The sequence below is a fragment of the Chiloscyllium punctatum genome, chromosome 41, assembly GCF_047496795.1.
Source record: "Chiloscyllium punctatum isolate Juve2018m chromosome 41, sChiPun1.3, whole genome shotgun sequence".
NCBI lineage: Eukaryota > Metazoa > Chordata > Chondrichthyes > Orectolobiformes > Hemiscylliidae > Chiloscyllium > Chiloscyllium punctatum.
Window position 1 is genome coordinate 50,564,929 of NC_092779.1, and position 23,718 is coordinate 50,588,646.

Here is a 23,718-nt window from a genome sequence, read left to right on the forward strand (position 1 = left end):
TTAATCAATGGGAGGACTTTGTTTTAATTGTGAATTCAAAATAGGTACTTAAGACTTAGTTTTATCTGATTTCAGGATTGATCCTGTGATCTGCCCCTGTGGTAGGCCCCACAGAGGATGTAAGGGTAAATGGTGGTTGGTAGGAACTGCGATGGCTTAGATTGGCACTAAGTTTGCTTAAGGGCTATAAAGGGCCAGAGGGGTGGTTGGAGTAACATAAGTTCCCATTGATTGTAAGAGACCCATGGGAGCTGGTGGAGGCTTGAGGTAAAAATCATTCATAAAACCACCCAGTACAGAAGCTCAACTATTATCTTGGCTTTGCAAAGTATCCATAACTTACCTACTGCGCCTCAGTCTACTGTTGTAGTCTTCAGCTGCCCTAGGCTTTTTAACAGTCTGTTTTGGCAATTTTCATTGGGCCCTGTAAAGCACAGCACCATGTTATGGTGCTCAATCTATGCCACTGATTGTGCAAATGACCTGACCGTATAATATAAAGAAAGGTGGCCTGCATTTAAATCATGCTGTTCATGACACCAGAAGCTCCCAAACTGCTTTGCAGCCAAAGAAATATTGTCTGAGGAGCAATCCTGATCATAATATTGGGAAGTTAAACAGTGAGTATGCACAAGGTACAATTCTACTAACAGCAAGAAATAAATCACCACAAATGGTGTGGCTAGTGCTGCAGAGAGTTGCCTATGGAAGTAACAGTTCCAGAATGTGTTTCTATTGGAATCTGTGGATTTTTGGAGTTGTTATTAAAGAATTGTTTTGGTTTCATCAGCACATTCTGCACGAGTCCTCTGAGCTCCCCTTCACATAAATCACAGCTTTGCAGCTTGCCTTATGCTGGGCTGCACTCAACAAACACTTCTGCCTTCAATGACCTCCACTGTACTGATCCAGCACCCTTGTCTTTGGTTACATACATCCTCCTGTAGCCTTGCTGTGCCCGAACACCACAACCTTTTCAAGTCCCAATGCTCAGCTGGTGCCCTTCAGCTCTGTAACTCTGACCTCTCTTGGATGCCCTCTCCCTAACACACCTTGGCAGATCGTATCAGTTGGTTCAGTTCTCCCCATTGTAAACTTCTTTGTTTCTTAACACTAGTTTCTCTATTATTGAAAGCTCCTTCGAACCTATTATTTTGCAGTACTGAATACGCCATAATGGCTTTTGTTGATAGTGTCACTGTGGTTGTTCCTGTCATTGTTAAGCATTGTTTTTTAAGCATCAGCTCTTCCACGTGTTTATTGACTCAGATTTAATTGTATTCTGTGCCCTTAAAAATCAGAGAAAGATATAACTACCCTGGATATACTGTCAAATTCAGACAAGCCAGTTCCATCCTTTTTATTGGTGCAATGCAGCTGCAAGAGATAGTCTATTCAGTTGTGCAGGATCATGACCTCGATCCAATTCGCCTCTCTTTCCTCCAGGCCTAACTACTCCCTTTTGATTCTCTTCCCATTGCTCAGCAATCAATTGTAATTGCACGACCCCTCTTCCCTTGCTTCTCAAATCTAGGTGCTTTCTGTTGGCTGCAGAATGATCTGTAAACTTGTTAAAATCTTGGGTTAACACTTCACTTTTCATATAAGAAAACCATGGACAAAAAAACCTCAAGGGGCGTTGGGGGAATACTGCAAGATCCAAAAGAAAAATTACCTGGTGGGTAATAGGAGATCTTAGATTTAAGGAGCTTTAGCAATAAGTACTTTTCAGCAACATATATAAGCTCAATATTTTCTTTGAGAAGGCGACCAAACAGGTGGATGTGGGTAAAATGGTTGATGTGATGTATATGGATTCCAGTAAGGTGTTTGAAAAGGTTCCCCATGGTAGGCTATTGCACAAAATACAGAGGCATGGGATTGATGGTGATCTCGTGGTTTGGATCAGAAATTGGCTAGCTGAAAGAAGACAGAGGGTGATGGTTCATGAGAAATATTCATCCTGGAGCTCAGTAACTAATGGGCTACCGCAAGGATCTGTCTTGGGTCCACTGTTGTTTGTCATTTATATAAATGACCTGGATGAGGGCATAGAAAAATGGGTTAGTAAATTTGCGGATAACACTAAGAGTTGTGGATAGTGACGAAGGATGTTGTCGGTTACAGAGAGACATAGGTAAGCTGTAGAGCTGGGCTGAGAGATGGCAAATGCAGTTTAATGCAGAAAAGTGTGAGGTGATCACTCTGGAAGGAGTAACAAGAATGCAGATTACTGGGCTAATGGTAAGATTCTTGGTAGTGTAGATGAGCAGAGAGATTTTGGTGTCCAGGTACTTAGATTCTTGCAAGTTGCCACCCAGGTTGATGGGATTGTTAAGAAGGCATTCCCTCCACTCCCTCCGCTCCAACCCCAACCTCACCATCAAACCAGCAGACAAGGGAGGCACGGTGGTAGTTTGGCGCACCGACCTTTACATTGCTGAGGCTAAACGCCAGCTCGCGGACACCTCCTCCTACTGCCCCCTTGTCCATGACCCCACCTCCCACCACCAAACCATCGTCTCCCAGACCATCCATATCCTCATCACCTCAGGGGATCTCCCATCCACCGCCTCCAATCTCATAGTCCCACAACCCTGCACCGCCCGTTTCTACCCCCTGCCCAAAATCCACAAACCTGACTGCCCTGGCCGACCCATTGTCTCAGCCTGCTCCTGCCCCACCGAACTCATCTCTGCATACCTCGACACGGTCCTGTCCCCCTTTGTCCAAGAACTCCCCACCTACATTCGGGACACCACCCATGCCCTCCACCTCCTCCAAGATTTTCGCTTCCCTGGCCCCCAATGCCTTATCTACACCATGGACATCCATGCCCTGTACACCTCCATCCCCCATCACGAAGGCCTCACACCCTTCTGCTTCTTTCTTTCCCGCTGACCCAACCAGGACCCTTCCACTGACACTCTCCTTCGACTGACTGAACTGGTCCTCACCCTGAACAACTTCTCTTTCCAATCCTCCCACTTCCTCCAAACCAAAGGAGTAGCCATGGGCACCCACATGGGCCCCAGCTATGCCTGCCTCTTCGTAGGATATGTGGAACAGTCCATCTTCCTCAGCTACACTGGCACCATCCCCCACCTTTTCCTCCGCTACATCGATGACTGTATCAGCACTGCCTCGTGCTCCCACGGGGAGGTTGAACAGTTCATCCACTTTACTAACACCTTCCACCCCGACCTCAAATTTACCTGGACCGTCTATTTCTATCTCCATTTCTATCTCGGACGACCGACTCAACACAGACGTTTACTATAAACCGACCGACTCCCACAGCTACCTAGACTACACCTCCTCCTACCCTGCCCCCTGTAAAAACACCATCCCATATTCCCAATTCCTTCACCTTCGCCACATCTGCTCCCAGGAGGACCAGTTCCAATACTGAACAACCCAGATGGCCTCCTTCTTCAAAGACCGCAATGTCCCCCCAGACGTGGTTGACGATGTTCTCCACCGAACCTCCTCCACTTCCCACTCCTCCTCCCTTGAACCCCGCCCCTCCAATCGCCACCAGGACAGAACCCCACTGGTCCTCACCTACCACCCCACCAACCTCCGGATACATCATATCATCCTTCATCATTTCCGCCACCTCCAAACGGACCCCACCACCAGGGATATATTTCCCTCCCCTCCCCTATTAGCATTCCGGAAAGACCACTCCCTCCGTGACTCCCTCGTCAGGTCCATACCCCCCACTATCCCTACCTCCACTCCTGGCACCTTCCCCTGCAACCGCAAGAAATGCAAAACTTGCGCCCACACCTCCCCCCTCACTTCCCTCCAAGGCCCCAAGGCTCCATCAGAAATTCACCTGCACCTCCACACACATCATTTACTGCATCCGCTGCACCTGATGTGGCCTCCTCTATATTGGGGAGACAGGCCGCCTACTTGCGGAACGTTTCAGAGAACACCTCTGGGACACCCGGACCAACCAACCCAACCGCCCCGTGGCTGAACACTTTAACTCCCCCTCCCACTCCACCAAGGACATGTAGGTCCTTGGCCTCCTCCATCGCCAGACCATGGCAACACGACGCCTGGAGGAAGAGCACCTCATCTTCTGCCTAGGAACCCTCCAACCACAAGGGATGAATGCAGATTTCTCCAGCTTCCTCATTTCCCCTCCCCCCATCTTATCTCAGTCCCAACCCTAGGACTCAGCACCGCCTTCTTGACCTGCAATCTTCTTCCCGACCTCTCCACCCCCACCCCCACTCTGGCCTATCACCCTCACCTTAACCTCCTTCCACCTATTGTATTCCCAACGCCCCTCCCCCAAGTCCCCCCTCTCTACCTTTTATCCTAGCCTGCTTGGCACACACTCCTCATTCCTGAAGAAGGGCTTATGCCCGAAACGTCGATTCTCCTGCTCCTTTGATGCTGCCTGACCTGCTGTGCTTTTCCAGCAACACATTTTTAAGTTCTAACCTTCTTCCATGGGAAACCTTGTCGAACGCCTTACTGGAGTCCATATAGATCACGTCTACCACTCTGCCCTCATCAATCCTCTTGTTATGGTTCTGTTCGCCGAGCTGGGAATTTATGTTGCAGACGTTTCGTCCCGTGTCTAGGTGACATCCTCAGTGCTTGGGAGCCTCCTGTGAAGCGCTTCAGTGATCTTTCCTCCGGCATTTGTAGTGGTTTGAATCTGCCGCTTCCGGTTGTCAGTAACAAATCCTCTTTGTTACTTCCTCAAAAAACTCAATCAATTTTGTGAGACATGATTTCCCACGCACAAAGCCATGTTGACTATCCCGAATCCCAAATACCTGTAAATCCTGTCCCTCAGGATTCCCTCCAACAACTTGCCCACCACTGAAGTCAGGCTCACTGGTCTCTCATTCCCTGGCTTGTCCTTACCACCCTTCTTAAACAGTGACACCACATTAGCCAACCTCTAGTCTCTAGCACCTCACCTGTGACTATTGATGATACAAATATCTCAGTAAGAGGCCCAGCAATCACTTCCCTAACTTCCCACTGAGTTCTCGGGTACACCTGATCAGGTCGTGGGCATTTATCCACCTTTATGTGTTTGAAGACATCCAGCACTTCCTCCTCTGTAATATGGACAGTTTTCTAGATGTCACCTTCTATTTCCCCACATTCTATATCTTCCATGTCCTTCTCCACAATAAACACTGATGTAAAATACTCGTTTAGTATCTCCCCCATTTTCTGTGGCTCCACACAAAGGCCGCTTTGCTGATCTTTGAGGGGCCCCATTCTCTCCCTAGTTACCCTTTTGTCCTTAATGTATTTGTAAAACCCTTTGGATTCTCCTTAACCATATTTGCCAAAGCTATCTCATGTCCCCTTTTTGCCCTTCAGATTTCCCTCTGAAGTGTACTCCTACTTCCTTTATACTCTTCTCAGGATTCACTTGATCTATCCTGTCTACCTGACATATGTTTTCTTATTTTTCTAATCCAAACCCTCAATTTCTTTAGTCATCCAGCATTCCCTATAGCTACCAACCTTCCCTTTCACCCTGACAGGAATATACTGTTTCTGGATTCTCGTTATCTCATTTCTGAAGGCTTCCCACTTTCCAAACATCCCTTGACCTGCGAACATCTGCACCCAATCAAATGTTGAAATTTGATTAAATTAGATTCCCTACAGTGTGGAAACAGGCCCTTCAGCCCAACCAGTTCACACTAACCCTCTGAACAGCAACCCACCCAGACCCTCTGACTAATGCACTTAGCACTATGGACAGTTTAGTATGGTCAATTCACCTGACCTGCACATCTTTGTGACTGTGGGAAGAAATCCGAGCACCTGGAGGAAACCCACGCAGACACGGAGAGAATGTACAAACTCCACACAGTCAGTCACCCGAGGATGGAACCGAACCTGGGACCCTGATGCCGTGAGGCAGCAGTGCTAACCACTGAGCCACCGTCCCACCCCAATACCATGCCTAATACCATCAAAATTAGCCTTTCTCCAATTTAGAACTTTTAAATGTGGTCTATCCTTTTCCATCACAATTTTAAAACTAATAGAATTGTGGTCGCTGGCCCCAAAGTCTCCCCCACTGACACGTCAGTTACCTGCCCTGCCTTATTTCCCAAGAGTAGGTCAAGTTTTGCACCTTCTCTAGTAGGTACATCCACATACTGAGTCAGAAAAATCTTTGGGCTAAATAAGGAAAGACAGGAAAAATACATTGTACATATCTAATAGTGACTCTGAAAATTCTCAATCTTTCTGTTGTTGTACCACCATAATTTTGTAAAATATCCATTTACGCATGTCTGTGATAGTACAATGACACAAAGTCCACCAGAATTCAACTTCTTGAAGAGGTAACTGATTGGTTTGAGTGAATAAAGTCGAGGTCGAGTGTGGGGATTTTATGAAGGCGTTTTATAAATTTCCTCGCAAGAGGCTTCTTAGAAAAATTTGTGTATCTGATATGAAGGAAATATATAAGATTGTGCAAAGCAGGCAATGAAAGACCTGAGGAATGGTCACTGGACCCAAATGTTAACTCAAGTTTCTCTCCACAGATGCTGCCAGACTTGCTGAGGTTTTGGGAATATACATTCAATAGAAAGTTACTAAACCTGGGTATTCTACTAAACCTGGGTGTTCAAGTTTTATCAATCTTGCAATTAAGGCCAATATAAAATTTTGGAGTATAGAAGTAAGGACACAACAAGCAAATTTGAGCAGCATTGATAAATTTAGAACAAGTATCTTTAATTCTGCTGCAGTTACAGCAAACTTGGGCATGCAGCAGAGAAGGTACGATTGGTAGATTTGCCAGGTTAATGCCAAGGATGGAGCAATGTAGGTGTTAGGATGGATGAGAGTGGCACTATGTACACTGAAGTAGCAAAGGTTGAGAGGAGATATTATGATGAAATGTTTTCATTGGAATAAATTATATCCATTGGTTCAGGATAAATGATAACGAGCTTAAAAGTATCATTAAGAAGCTCAAAGCAGAGGTTGAGAGAAATGTTTTGCTAAGTAGTTGGCACAGATGCGTTTGAGCCTGAAATCAATGTATTGTTTCAGGAAAAACTGGATAAATATTTGAAGTTATCCTGCTCAAAAGGGATACACCCAGAATAGAATGAGATATCAATGGTGGGGTGGGTTGAATGGGGGGAGGCGTTTGACTTAGACCGCGGATTTTTCTACCTCCTGAAGGGGCACCCTGCTAATCGTGTGCTCAGTGGATGGGGAATTGCAATCAGCTACCTTTAATAACAAGGAAAATGGAAATCATACCTAAGGACAGAATAGTAACTGGAGCATCTGAGAGACAGTACCTCAGTGGACAATATTCCCACATTGTGCAAATTCCGAACATTGGATTTTCTCAGAAAAGACAATGACAGATGATATCCTCACGCACCCAGTGGGTACACTGACTCAGTTGTTAACACTGCTGCCTCACAGCACCAGGAATCTGCCTTTGATTCCACCCTTGGGTGACTGACTGTGTGGTGTTTGCATGTTCTCCCTGTCTCTGCGTGCGTTTCCTCTCACAGTCTAAAGATGTGCAAGCCAGCTGGATTGACCATGGCAATTACAGGGTGAGATGCTTTCTGATGAGTCAGTGTGGACTTGATGGCTTGCTCCCACACTGTAGGGATTTTAAACACCAGGAGAAAGTGAGGACTGCAGATGCTGGAGATCAGAGCTGAAAATGTGTTGCTGGAAAAGCGCAGCAGGTCAGGCAGCATCCAAGGAGCAGGAGAATCGACGTTTCGGGCATGAGCCCTTCTTCAGGAATGAGGAAAGTGTGTCCAGCAGGCTAAGATAAAAGGTAGGGAGGAGGGACTTGGGGGAGGAGCGTTGGGAATACAATAGGTGAAAGGAAGTTAAAGTGAGGGTAATAGGCCGGAGTGGGGGTGGGGGCGGAGAGGTCAGGAAGAAGACTGCAGGTTAGGAAGGTGGCGCTGAGTTCAAGGGTTGGGACTGAGACAAGGTGGGGGGAGGGGAAATGAGGAAACTGGAGAAATCTGAGTTCATCCCTTGTGGTTGAAGGGTTCCCAGGCGGAAGATGAGGCGCTCTTCCTCCAACCGTCGTGTTGCTATGGTCTGGTGATGGAGGAGTCCAAGGACCTGCATGTCCTTGGTGGAGTGGGAGGGGAGTTGAAGTGTTGAGCTACGGGGTGGTTGGGTTGGTTGGTCCGGGTGTCCCAGAGGTGTTCTCTGAAACGTTCCGCAAGTAAGCGGCCTGTCTCCCACCTATCACATTTCCAACGCCCCTCCCCCAAGTCCCTCCTCCCTACCTTTTTATCTTAGCCTGCTGGACACACTTTCCTCATTCCTGAAGAAGGGCTCATGCCCAAAACGTCGATTCTCCTGCTCCTTGGATGCTGCCTGACCTGCTGCGCTTTTCCAGCAACATATTTTCAGCATTTTAAACACCAATACATGCCTTGACCTTTACAGGGACTCTCGTGATCATGCTCCTACCTTTGAGACGGCAAAGTGGGGTTCAAGTCCCACCCTCTCCAGAGGTATCCATCTCGGAACAGGTTGGTTAGAAAACATCCTGAACAGGACTTCTGGTTTCACATTCCAATCAGATCCCTTTAAGTCACAGAGCCAAACCACATTGTGGCCTGATTGCCTTGAAGGCTCCAGTCTGCTGGGAGTCAGGTATATAGATGCAAGTCCACCCCCCTCATTCTGATCTTCTGCAAGCAGAATGGAATGAGTGACAGAGGAAATGTGGAGAGTTAGGGCACGTTTGAGACCCTGAGATCTTCCTGATGGTGTGCCTGCATATTACTCAGCTTCCTTGTGGCACCACTATGTCTCCTTGAGACAATGGGGTGTCTGGAGTGAAGTTGAGTTGCACCATCCGCCAATGCTTTGCCGTTGATGTTAACCACGCGTACATAGAATGATGGAACTAAGATCCAAGTGCATATCCTGTAGCTGCCCACAGTGAGTGTGAGCCCTTCAATGCCCATCATTCATTGTGATGCCAAGGTTTACAGACACTGTGTGACTTGACTGCGCAGTGGAAAAGTTAGACTGAGTGATTCCCTCCTGAGTGAGAGATTGCTGTGAGGAGATGGAGCCACTGGCAAAGTAATAGAGATCATTTGTCCTTGTCTTGTGCTGCATCTGTGTTCTTTGGCCAGAGATGCTGACCTTCTCTATGACCTTAACCCAGGCTGTACAGTTCTGCTGGGAGGATGTCTCAGAGCCATAACTGTAGGTGAGACTTCTCTCCTTTCCTGGACAGCTTGAAGCAGAACTCTGAAAACCTTAGGGCTGAACTTATTATTGTCCTGCAAAATGTCTGGGGATGTTGGAGCCAGGGTAGATGGTGGGTCATGGTGACCAACACAGGTTCCTGAGGTGCTCTTGGCTTCCACTGAGTGGAGGCAGCCCAAGTAGTCTTTTAATGACATTTGAACCTTCAGTCCAGGACAGGGGCTCTTATCAAGAACTTCCAACTTGTCCCACATAATTGCTGATTTGTTTACGCTACAACTCACTTTCCCGTGAAATTAATTGATTAACGTCTAATCCAGTAAGAAAGCCCACCCTGGGCCATTGTGGAAGTGATGCAAGAAGCCCAATTCCATCCTTCGACTGCAAAATGCATAATCCCAATCAAGGGCCCAAATGGTTGCTTTCTGCACCGTTAATCTTTATCATTCTCTACTGAAATGAATTTTTAAAATGATTACGATCTGCATGCTAAACTGTTATTAATAATCCATCATACACCATTGGGATTTGACCCAACAACAGATTTCATTTAATTTCATCCAATTTTCGATTCGTCGTGCGGATACATGAGAGCAGATTAGGTCTCCTCATTCTCTATTCCTTCTCAATCCCAAAGCTCTCCTGTCTTGGCAGATTTTAAGGCAAGTACAGTGGGCACCTAATTTACTGTCCGATTTAAAGACAGTTCTGGAGTTCAAAAGAAGATCAAAGAGTCATGTATGTCTCAAGTGCCAAGGGCAGTCATGCCTATAACAAGCTAAATAAATGTCCTTGGGGAGTCTGGCCCTCCTCTTGCCAAGTGGATTACTGCCTGAACTATGTCTAACTGACTGAGGTACTGTGGTGCTGAATTCTTCATATTTGATTGGGCAGCTCATCCTTCTGGAAAGCACCATCCAGAAGCAGTCTTCTTTCAGTTCCGTGTTGCAGGCTTGACTACAGTTAACACAAAGGTTACACATCAATGATGATGCACAGGGAAAGAACCACTGGCCTGTCCACTTAACTGTGATACCTTCACTCTTCAAAGACTGGAACCAAAAAAATGTAGTGCAAGTAAAACTGACTGCGAGGATGTTGACTGTCGTAAAAACCTTAACACTTTTGCAGATTACCATTAGAGAAGGGGACATGGTAGTCTTAGCCAGTCTGGACTATATGTGACTCCAGTCCTACACCGACATGATTTACAGTTAACTTCCCCCTGAAGTGTAGCAAGCCTATCTATAACACTGCAGTTGTGTAACAGTTAGGTAATAAATGTGGCCAATGTACACTGGATGACCATTCTCTTGATGCCAAACCCTGGATATTATTTTTTTAAAAAGGCATGGCTGGTATAAATGGCCCATGAAGTGGATTTCTTGAAGGAGGTTTCACTTTAGGCATTAACTGACACTAATGTGTCGATTTATTGAACTTCTATCTCCCACTATTCAGCAACAAAAGCTTGCATACAAACACCATCGTTTACACGATTTAACATTCCTGAAATAACTCTACAGAAGCTAGAATCTCATCACCAAATCACCCCTTATCTACACGTGCTTAGTACATGACTTTGACCCACCTAGCTCAGACCCAGCTTCAAGAGTGACCCTCAAGCTTAAATCTGTCAGCCAGGGCTCCCTGATTGGAACAGATTCACAGCCTCAATCAGGGAATCCACATCCTATGAGATCCACCTGGCTGACCTTGTTCCAGGTCCTTTACGGAATGCAATCAGAAAAAAAAAATGACACTGATTAAATGCAAGATGTTAGGACAAACTACCAAAGGCTTGATCAAAGAGGTCAGCTTAAAGAGTGTTTTCAAGGAGATGCACAAGAGACAGAGTGATTTAGGAAGGAAATTCTAAAGTTTTGGACCTGCTGCATCTTTTAACTAAGTGCCAGGTGGTATCAGAGCTCAGGTCAAAGAAGAAAGTAGACCCAACAACGATGGGGTCGAGAGAATCACAAAAAGAAATACATCCTTGCCCATGCTTCTTACTGATATACATCTGTTGCCAGTAACAGTCAAGGAAGTTGATTCTTTTTGTTGCTGAGTGATAGCCAGTATCATGCTATTGATAAAAGCCTTTGATTATTCTCATACAGTACATTTAAAAATAACTTCAGCTTCTCATTTGGTATCAGTTAATCATAAACTTTCTCTGGCTGGAAGTCTGTTTTATTGATTTATGCAAATTTTAACCCCCGCGGCCTCTACCACCAAAAGGACAGGGACAGCAGATACATGGGAGCACCAAAAGTTTTCCATTCCCCTCCAAGCCACTCAGCATCCTGGAATGGAAATTTGTTGCTGCTCCTTCACCCTACAGGGTCACATTTTGGAAACTTCTTCCTAATACTCCGTGCCAAAGATTCTAGCAGTTCAAGAAGAAAGTTCACCATCTCAACTTTTGAACGGTATGTTGGCTCAGTGGTTAGCACTGCTGCCTCACAACGCCAGAGACCCGGGTTCGATTCCAGCATCGGGTAACTGTCTGTGTGGAGTTTGCACATTCTCCCCGTGTCTGCGTGGGTTTCCTCTGGGTGCTTCGGTTTCCTCCCACAGTCCCAAAGATATGCAAGTTAGGTCAATTGGCCATGCTAAATTGCCCGTAGTGTTAGGTGTATTAGTCAGGGGCAAATGTAGGGAAATGAGTCTGGGTGGGTTACTCATCGGAGGGTCGGTGTGGACTGGTTGGGCTGAAGGGCCTGTTTCCACATTGTAGGGAATCAAATCAAGAGTAATTAGGGATGTGCAAGAAATGGACAGCTACATGCTGTGAATCAGTTAAAAACAAATTATGATCTGGATTCACTGGGAAAGCGATGGAGGCAGATTTAAGAGGAACTTTCCAAAGGGAATTGGGTGTATATATATTTAAAAGGAAAACATTTGCAGGGCCAGGGATGGGGGAATGAGTAGGGATTTGGGCTGAATAACCCCTATCTGTTTTAGAAGTGTCTATAGGTGGCATCTTTCTGGAGCCTGAGCAACTTAGGCTAGGGCAGGAAATGTGGCAGGATCACGCAAGAAGTCTGAAGGTGCCTTCCTCTGTTGCATCTGTTAATTAAGTTCTGGGCAGTGTCAGGGCTAAAGTCAATGAGGAAAGTAGGAGGCAAAGTTCAATGTGCTGGGTCAATAAATGATGCACTTGGCTTTTGGTGTAATGTCAGGTGAAGGAGGAGATGGAAACTCGGGAGTAACTGGGGGTACCTGCTGATCAGATGGAGTCTGGTGCTGACCATGAGCTACATTCCCTGACATCAGTTGCCCTTCACTCAGCACTAACTGCAACTGGAAAATGGCTGGGACAGTAGTCAGAGTGGGTAGAGTCAGTGTCAATTTAATGCAAGAAAGTGTTGGATCCAAGACATTTGAACACTAGGATCGAGGGGGAGCAAATAGATGAAGCAAACGTTTTCAAACTGCATCCGCATTTTATTTCCAATTATTTCATCACCCATTTGCAACGCATGCAGAATAAACAGATTTAGGGTTCAACTGTTTGTCAAGGGCAGTTTGTGCCATTGTCATTGTGCTTGCAAATTGAACATTGGCATCTCATTAGCAGCAGCGATGTTTAAAAGAGGTGAAAAGGCTCTTATGATGCAGTGGTGGGAGGGCCCTGGGTGCTGTGGGAGGGGCATCGTCTGTCATATGAGCTCTACTGAACGTTCCGGTAAGGTTGATGTCAGTCCAGGATGGGAAGAGGATCAAAGTCCAGCGGGCCCTTCTTTTTGATGCAATGTGTCAGTTACTCAGCTGGCACAACATCTTCACTCAGTGATGCAGATGTTGAGGCTGAAACTGATTGGATGATGGAGCAATGGCCCTCATCACTGAGCTGAAGCACGGCTTACTGTATGACAGGGTGTCACAAACCTCAACTGCAGGCTATGTCACCACTGACTGCCCTCCAAGCCAAGAACTTGTTTTTTTCTCCTTATGTTTCCAACGTACGTCCACTGCCAGCAAGGGTGATCTACCCTGTTGCTGGTGGGATGCTTTTCAATATGGCTGCCTTCCGACCAATGGGATGGCCTGGGACAGTGAGAGGCCCGGGAGCAGCAGCAGCCCTCTGAGGAGAATGAAGATCATCTGGCTCAGGGAAACATCCCAGCAACAGGGCCCTCTGGGATGTGAACGGTCCACGAAATGTCAAGAGTTTCTTAGCAGTGACTCTGTTTTCTGGGGATAAGCAAGGAACAGCACCAACACAAGGTTTTGTACATCACATAACATTGACAGAATTTTGCCGGATGCTAGAGGGGATCCTGAGGGCTACCAGAGTGGGAGAGCCATCCTTTCCCTGAGCCCATTAAGGGGACAGCTGATTTGAACCTCTCTGTGACTGGCTCCTTCCAGGGAGTGATGGGTAACCTGTGTGGCGTCTTTCAGTCATGTACCCACGATGCATCAGGACAATGATTAATGCCAGCTCACATCAGTTCAGGTGCAGCGTGCCATTGACCATACACATGTGGCACTGAGAGAACCATACCACAATGATGTGGAATTCATCACGAATGGTTTGATCAGTGTTCAGGTGATGACCATTATCACCTTCTGGAGGTGTGTGCCCACCATCCTAACAACTGTCATGATACCTGGAGCACACTTGGTGCATTTGAGTGTCCAGGTACCTTCCGAGACTGGTTACTAACCACTGCGATCATGGCATTTGGCAGCATTGCACTACCCCTTGCCTCATGTGGAGCCCAGTTACAATGCTGCCCATGCTTTATCCAGAGTTGTGGTGGAGCAGACGATAGGGCTGCTGAATTTGTTGTTCTAATGCTAGAACCATCTGGGGAAGTCTGTAGTATATTCCAGACAGAGTGTGCCACATTATCCTGACAAACAGTGCTCTGCACAAATGGAGCAGACAATGTGCAGGATGCTGAGGAACTGAGTGAACGGGAGAAGTCTTCCAGGGAGAAGGAGGAGGAGGACATTGAGCTGGAAGAAGCTCTGCTGGTAGGTGATAGAGCTCAGCTGCATCGGACACCACCAGCCAAGTATGAGGTGACTGATGCCCAGTTCTAGTCATATATTGGCAGAGTCATGGAGTTATCCAGCACAGAAATAGCTTTGGTCCAACTCATCCATGCTGACCAGATATCCTAAATCAATCTAGTCTCATTTGCCAGCATTTGGCCCATATCTCTCTAAACCCTTCCTATTTATATACCCATCCAGATGCCTTTTAAATGGTGCAATTGCACCAGCCTCTACCACTTCCTCTGGCAGCTCATTCCATACACACACCGCCCTCTGCCTGAAAAACTTGTCCCTCACGTCCTTTTTAAATCTTGCCCCTCTCACCTTAAACCAATGTCCTCAGTTTAGGATGCCTTTGTCTTGGGAAATTACCTTGGCTACTCACCCTATCTATGTCCCTCATGATTTCATAAACCCCTATGAAGTTATCCTTCAGTTTCCAATGCTGCAGGGAAAGTAGCCCCAGCCTATTCAGCCTCTCCCCTTATCCCTTCCCTCCAATCCTGGAAACATCTTGTAAATCTTTACTGAACCCTTTCAAGTTTCACAACATCCTTCTATAGCAGGGAGGCCCAAATTGAATGCAGTATTCCAAATGTGTCCTAACCAATGTTGATGAGGCATAGGCCCATCAGACTATCATGGGTTGTAGACTAGTTGTTGGTTATGATGCCAGCATTTGATTTGCATTCTGTGGGGGGGAGCTATAGCTTCTATTGGTTTTCCTTTTGTTCAGTTTCACTGGCTGTAAATATAAGCTCGTTTTTGGAACTGTGCCATTGTTTGTCTGGATGTGATATTCCCCTCCTGAACAATGACAAGTTGTGGGTGACCACTGGGCAATGGAGCCAGAGAAGCTGTGACTTAGAGAGAGTGCTTAGATAGGATGCAACTGAGGGTAGATCAATAGTGTGGCCCAGAGGTTAGGATTAGATTCCCTACAGTGTGGAAACAGGTCCTTTAGCTCAACAATTCGACACCAACCCTCCGAAGAGCAACCCACCCAGACTCATTTCCCGACATTTACCCCTGACTAATGCACCAAACACTACGGGCAATTTAGCTTGGCCAATTCACCTGGCCTGCATAGTTTTTGGAACATGGGAGCAAACCCACACAGTCACGGGGAGAATATGCAAACTCCACACAGAGTTTGCCCAAGGCTGGAATCGAACCTAGGTCCCTGGTGCTGTGAGGCAGTATGCTAACCACTGAGCCACCGTGCTGCCCTTAAGCAGTGAATAAGGTGTGACTTGTGTGAGGGAATGTCAGCCGTGTGCTGTGAGCAGTTTGGTTTTGTAGGTGCTGCGCCAATATGATATCGGCAGATGCCAATGATGGATTGCCAACACTTGTTCAGTGTTCACCTAAAGAACCCCAGGGTGAACAGAGACCTTACAAAGATGCAATGGATGCCCTGGTCGATATCCGAAGTACGGCAAGTTCTTCCTGGAAAAGTAGAATGGGGCGAGAATCGGATGAGAAGGTGACATCAAGATGGAGTTGATAATTAGTGTGCAGGTTTGGTAAGATATGGCGAGTAATCTCCATCGGCCTTATGGACAGAAATTCTCCATGATACTCGACAAAACTAACACAGTTGCACAAAGGTCAGCTTCAACCCTTTGATATTGAGTTTGAATTGGATATTTTGTTTTGGTGCCATTCCACTGTAGCTCAAGTGCCTGAGACCACCAACAACTGTGGCGGGAGTTTGCCAGTTATTCAAGTTATCAAATCACAGACCTTTTGGTAAGCCACGCTTCTAACTGAGCTTTGTGCACAATTGGAATATCCTGCAAGAAAATACCTTTTTAAAAAAAAAGTGGTGTGTTTTAACTGTTTATTGGAAATACATAACACGGGCGTACACAAAAATAAGTCATAGTTTGATGGTTGAACTTCCCTGTGGAAAACAGGTAGAAAAAGCAAAGGAACCAGAACTTCCAATGTTCACTTCCAGCAGACATGATCCACAACATTATATAAAGATCTTCCTTTAAACCAGACATATGTAAAAAAAAGTTCTAAACCACATTCATAACCACCTCCCTGTTATAAACCACACACTGATAAAAAGCCCCTTTATAAACCACAAACAGGCACCAGCCTCAGTGAAAGACATACAGGCCTCAAGTTTATAAAAGACACACACTTACAATTTGCCCCTTCCCCTCCCCTCACCTTATATAGATATTATGCTTTGTAGATTAGTTAAGGAACTGGAAACAAACCTTTATTCATAATTTTGATGTATATTGCTCTGCAGAGACTCCACCGAAAAAATTGTACTTCATGTGGATATCAGCTGATCATGGGATCATTGTCTCCACAGATCAGTGGTTCACTGACGACCACAACTGTTGTCTGCTCCAGGATAAAGGAGATATAAAGGAATGGCTGACATCTGTGGCACCAGAACCCAACAACGTTTTGTCCTTCACCAAAGGAAATAAAACATGGGAGTGAAAAAATATCCACAAACTGAAGATAGTACCAAGACAATTAAGTAAAAGAAATTTTTGCATTTAAATATCATCTACAACCTTAAGTCATTCCAAAAAAGTGTTTTATATTGAATGGAATGCTTTTGAGATTTAGCTGCATTTGTAATGTGCACACAAACCGAAATGAAGTATTAGCTAAATAATCTGTTTCTTTGGTTGAGAGATAACCATCTCCTGGGCCTGTCTGTCCTTCTCTGAAGCATGCCATGGGATCTTTTACCTTCACTGGACAGGGCAGAGGCATGTTTGAGATTTTCTTATTTTTGAAAAATAGTACTTCTGACTGTGAAAGATGTCCTCAGTACTGTGATCAAGTGTCAGCCAAGATCTTGTACCCAATCTCCTGGGGTAGGTCTTCAACTGGCTTGAGGCCCGAGCTGGTATCTGATACCTGGGTGGAGGGAGGTAGAGTCCAAGGAGCAGGAGAATCGACGTTTCGGGCATAAGCCCTTCTTATGTCCAAAATGTCGATTCTCCTGCTCCTCGGATGCTGCCTGGCCTGCTGTGTTTTTTTCCAGAACCACATTTTTCAATTCTGGTACTCCAGCATCTGCAGTCCTCACTTTCTCCTGGAGGCAGGTAGACCTCTTGTATCAAGTGCAAGTCCAGCAGGACTAAATGTTCATGGACTGTGGTATTGAATTGTTAACTGTGCTTTTCTACTTTTTAATAAGAAGGACTGTAATGTTTAGCTTTTAAACTTAGTTTTCTTTATTTTTCTGCTTTGTATCAAGATTCAGCACCTAAGGTGGTGTTATAAGTGGCAACTTGTAAACTTTTCACTGTGGTCATGTGGGTACATATGAAAATAAACCTAATTCTGACTCAGTTCAATACTGAGATTATAAACATGTACAGATATAGAATGTGCAAGGGATTTAATGAAACAAAAGACCAGGTACATTATTAACTGCAAGCATCATTGATTGAAATGGATCACATTGTCATTTTGATATTACATACACTGACCCCTGAGATTTCTCAACTTTAGACAATAGCCCGTGTTGAAACGACCTCCCAGACATTGATAGAACTGGAAGTGAAGTATACTCAATTCCACAGCAGTCAGCCTTGGTTTCAATATACCGTACAAGTAGTGGCTAATACAATATCAGATAAGCAACATAATCTAAGGAGGCATTCCTAGAGTATTTGTCAGGTGTTTATCAAATGGTAAATCTGAGTTTACATTAATGAACACTTCATTTCTAAGAACCTTATCTTGTTGACTATCATTTACTCATCAAAGAAGCACAACCTTCTATTATTATTTCAACTCAAGAATATTTGCTTTGCAAATATAACTGGCCAAACAAAGCACAGTACCCTCCCATAGCACTGTGCCTTATCATCAAAATATTAATTGTGTTCTTTTTGTGGGCAGTAATTTGCTGTTAGGAATAAAATTGAACAGTTAGTGACTGCAAACAGTGGACTTCGTTTTCAATCACTTTCACTGTAAACTTGCTGTCAAAGAACAGAAACAGAAATTGCTGGAGAAATTCGATAGGTCTATCAGCATCTGTAGAAAGAAAGAAAAGTCAATGTTTTATAGATTACCTATAGTACGGAAACAGGCCCCTCAGCCCAACAAGTCCACACTGACCCTCCAAGGAGTAAACCACCTAGACCCCTTCCCCTACATTTACCCTTGACTAATGCACCTAACACTATGGGAATTTAGCCAATTCATCTGACCTGCACATCTTTGGATTGTGGGAGGAAACCCGCTCAGACACAGGGAGAACATGCAAACTCCACACAGACAGTCACCTGAGATGGGAATCAAACCTGGGTCCCTGGCACTGAGGCAGCTGTGCTAACCACTGAGCTGCCATGCCACCCCAATTCAGTCCAGTGACTCTTCTTCAGAAGGCAAAAGCACAGCTTGCAGTTTTTAAAAAAATTATATATTAAGGAAAATAAGCAAAGAAAATCCTTGGCTTTATAAGTAGACCTTAGATGATGATAACTGCTTCTTCACTTCCCTAAAGACTACATCTTGGCTACAAGGCCATTTCCAAGGTTGACCCTTTTTCAGGTTTGTGTTATAAGTTGAGGCTGGAGATCCGGGCACCTCTTTCACTGGAGTGCAGGAGGTCAAGGTTGTAGAGATTTTTAAAATCAGGAAAACGATTAGTTGAAAGAGGGGAGCGAGTACATTTTGAAGGAATTTACATAGCAAGATACCATGTTTAAAAGCACCCCTGCCTCTCCTCAATGTATTGTAAAGGTCACAGCAACATTGAAATACAAACAAATCATAGGACAGCAATTAACCAGAGGCTTGACACATCAATAAACACACTCACAAACTGGGAGAGTCGCTCATCCTCTCAATAAAGACAAAGAATCTGATAATTTCTTTATTCTCGTTGAAATTTAGATAAATGCGAGGTGCTGCATTTTGGAAGATCGAATCTTAACTGGACTTATACATTTAATGGTAAGGTCCGAGGGAGTGCTGCTGAACAAAGAGACCTTGGAGTGCAGGTTCATAGCTCCTTGAATGTGGAGTCACAGGTAAATAGGATAGTGAAGAAGGCGTTTGGTATGCTTTCCTTTATTGGTCAGAGTATTGAGTACAGGAGTTGGGAGGTCATGTTCCGGCTGTACAGGACATTGGTTAGGCCACTGTTGGAATATTGTGTGCAATTCTGGTCTCCTTCCTATCAGAAATATGTTGTGAAACTTGAAAGGGTTCAGAAAAGATTTACAAGGATGTCACCATTGTTGGAGGATTTGAGTTACAAGGAGAGGCTGAATAGGCTAGGGCTGTTTTCCCTGGAGCGTCGGAGGCTGAGAGGTTTATAAAATCATAAGGGGCATGGATAGGATAAATAGGCAAGGTCTTTTCCCTGGGGTGGGGGAGTCCAGAACTAGAGGGCATAGGTTTAGGCTGTGAGGGGAAAAATATAAAAGGGACCCAAGGGGCAACTTTTTCAAGCAGAGGGTGAGACGTGTATGGGATGAGCTACCAAACGAAGTGCTGGAGGCTGCTGCAATTGCAACACTTAAAAGGCATGTGGATGGGTATATGAATGGGAAGGGTTTGGAGGGTTATGGGCCAAGCGCTGGCATATGGGACTAGATTAGGGTTGGGATAACTGGTTGGCATGGACGAGTTGGACCGAAGGGTTTGTTTCCATGCTGTACATCTCTATGACTGTATGAGGGGTATAGAAAAGGTGAATGGCAGGTGTCCTTTTCCTTGGGTAGAGGATTTCAAAACCACGGGGTGTATTTTTAATGAGAGGGGAAGAAGTTTAAGAAGATATGAGAGGCAACTTTTTTATGTAAAGTGGTTCCTGTGTGGAATGAACTTCCAGAGGAAGTGATGGATATGGGTACTGTTACAGTATTTAAGAGACATGTGGATAAGTACATGAATAAGAAATGTTTGAACTGGTATCGACCAAGTGCAGGCAGGTGGGACTAGTTTAGTTTTGGATTATGTCATGGACTGGTTACATCAATGGGTCTTTTTTCCATGCTGTATGACTCTATGACTCTATAAATCATTGGTTAGGCCTCAGATGGAGTATTCTGACACCATGCCTCAAGTAAAAATACTGAGGTTTTGGAGAATGTATGGAACGGGTGTACAAGAATGGCACCAAAAATGAGCCACCTAGCTTATAGGGAAAGAGAAGCTGGATAATTCTCCTTAACACAGAGGAAGTTCAGGTAAAATTTAGCAAAGCTCTTTAAAATTCTGAAGGATTTTGTTGGAGTGGTTAGGGAGAAATTGTTTACAGTGGCAGCATCCAGGAGGCCCAGGCTTATATCAGTTGGCCAAAGGATCATGGGAAGAAAGGAGAAACTAAACTACATAGTGAGCTGCACTAAAATCTCGAATGCACTGCCTGAATGGCAGCAGAATGGATCATTTTTAAAATGGAATTGGATGCATCCTTAAAAAGGCAACATTTGCAGGACAATGGGAGAGAGCATGGGATTGGGATAAAATGGATACTTCTTTTAAAGAGTTGACATCGGTATCACGGACCAAATGACCTCTTTCTGTTTTATATGATTCTATGAAAGAGATGCAATGACATTTATAAATGGTGTGATATAATTGAATGCTTGTTAATACACCATAATAATTTTGTTCCATAGCTCTACAATTTGAAGTATGTCGCATGGCAGCTCTCCAAATTTTTGTAGTTTGAGAAATATAAACTCACCCACTTGAGTTTCATCATTAATCATGGTGCATGATTAGATTTGATTTATTTTAGAAGCAAACTAAAAGTGCACTGAAACAAAATAACAAATATGATAAGAATGTTAATATTTCCCTGTAGTATGTTCAAGGTTCACAATGCTGAAATAATTGGTTAAATATTTAAAAGATTGAACTTCTGAAGAATGAGAAGTGTTCTAATTGAAATGTAAAATTTTTAAGTGGTTTGACAGGCTGAATACTGAGGAAATGTTTCCGTGGCTGGGAAATCTAGAACACAGGGCCACTTTCTGATTAGCTAATCATCTACTTAGGACTAAGATGAGGAATATTGTCTGTTTGCGAAAAGGTTGGGAACTTTTGCAATGTACCTCAGAGAGCTGTGGATACTCAATTGTTAGGTATTTTCAAGAGAAGTTCAAATGCAGTTTTATTTAGCAAATAATGGACAAAGGATACATGAATAATGTGGGAATTCGGAGTTAGGTTAGACTATCAACCATGATCTGTGTCAAATAATGGAACAGGCTTGAAAGATTGAATGGCCAAATCCAATCCTTATATTAAAATGTTCTTTTATTTTTACAACCAATTCAACATGTTCCAGATAATAAATCAACTTAGCAAATGTAATAATAATTGACATTTTTCAAAATATTTTGCAGTATGTTATTTCACCAGATGGTGTGTTAAATGGCTGGATGCTACCTTCACTGGCTTCTGTCTGATACATGTCAAACAACGTGAATCTTTGATATTGTTATTTCCTTTGGATACTGTTAATAGAAAAGGTTAATAGAAGACGCAGAATCCTCTTGTTTAATTTAAATGACCACAGGAATACAAGACCGAGTTTCCAAACTAGAGTATAAGTTCCTGAAATTTAGGTTATCGTGAAAGTGATATATGAGGCACACTTCTTAGTTGCTGAGGTTCTTGTGAGCGTATAATTTACACGAACCTGCCTAACCTTAGCTTTGCAGTCTCCTCACTAGGATAGTGAAGGAGACAGGATAGATGAAACTGGATAGCATTCTGCACCCTTAGACAACTGCAGCTGCTGCCCAATGCAGAAGGCAAAGTTGTGAATCTATCAAGCAGCTAACAACAGCTTGTGCTTTCATGTTTGCACATTCACCCCATGAACTGACGCAATTAGTCCAGGCTTACGTTTTTATCCATCATCTGCTATTCTAAGCAGCAGCCTAAGTGATCCGATATTGTACCTTTCTCCAGTCCCCGTTTGGAGTCAACTTCCAGCACTTCAAAGAGAGAGGTGACCTGTTCCTGCTTGTGTCACATTCAAATTAAGAAGGCATTAATAGGTGAAAGCCATACCTCACTGGGGAGAGGGTGCTCAGATGGCTCAATCCAAATAAACAAAAGCAAAGTCTGAGAGGTTCATTGTCATTTGAGCCCTGACAAAATGATTTTCTTGTAAACACTTCCACCTACTCGCTGTTTGGCAAGGTGCAAACTGCAGTGAAAGCCTGATGGATCTCATGAACACAGTTACCATATGCTGCTGTCCCTGCAAGCTGTTCTGTTTCCTTGCTACGAGGATCATTGCTGACATTGATGCTCCCCCTCTTAGCTGAGCCATGATGACCCATTCCCACCCCCACCCCCACCCCCCCACTCCACTCTCCTCCAAACTCCCACCCACAACCCCACCCCTCACTGAAAGATTAATGGTGCTGTCCCACTGCTGGTAACACATTGAAAGTGCTACCTGGCTACAGTGAACAGGTTCCAATGTGAAAACCAGCTGTGCGTGAAAAATGAATCAGCTTCAACATGTTGCATTTTGTGGAGAAATAAATACTGCTGAAGGTCAATGAAGAATTGCTCTATTTTGTCTGAGAGTCATGTTTGATTCAGTCAGCACAGCGGGTACATTGCAATTTTACACATCAGGTTACTGTATGACTCAAGTCTGTGTTAAACCAGACTGCTCTTTGCTATAACTAACAGATTACAATGTTGCGCATGTTCAAGCAGACGCCAGTGCTCATGTTTATGCTGATTTTATCGTAATCATCTGAATGTTTCACTGAATTTCACTGGACCAATGTCAACCAAATGCTACTTAGTGTTTAACAGCTTCCCACCAATTGTGGTACATGCTGAATGCTCCAGCATAAATATGTAAGCATCGAATCAACTCCATAAACAAAACTGGTGTTTTTTTTATTCACACATGGTTGGGGACTTAGCTGGCTGGCCAGCATTTCTTTGTAATTGCCCATCCCTAGTTGCCTTTGAGAGCCTGGTGGTGAGCTGCCATCTTGAACCGCTTAAGTCCCTGTGCTGTAGGTAGATCCACAATGCCCAACAATAATATGGATCAAGGAATAGCAATATATTTCCAAGTCAGGATGAGTGACTTGGAGAGGAACTTGTCGGTGGTGGTGTTCCAATATATCTACTGCCCTTGACCTTCTAAATGGAAGTGATTGTGGATTTTGAACGGGCTGTCTAAGGATCTTGGGTGACTAGTCTGTGAGATAGCTCTCCCAATTTTGGTATTAGCCTCCAGATGTTTGCAGAGATGACAGGGCTGCTTCTGCTGTTGTCTATTCCGTTGCCCAGATTGATGCTGGGTGGTCCGTCGGGCTTCATTGCTTTCTTAAGACATCAGAGTGACTGATACAACTGAGTGGCTTGCTGGGCCATTTCAGAGGGCAGCTGAGAGTCAACCATATAGCTGTCTGTCTGGAGCCATATGTAGATGACACTAGGTGAAAATAAAGGACACTTTTGGATAATTGCATG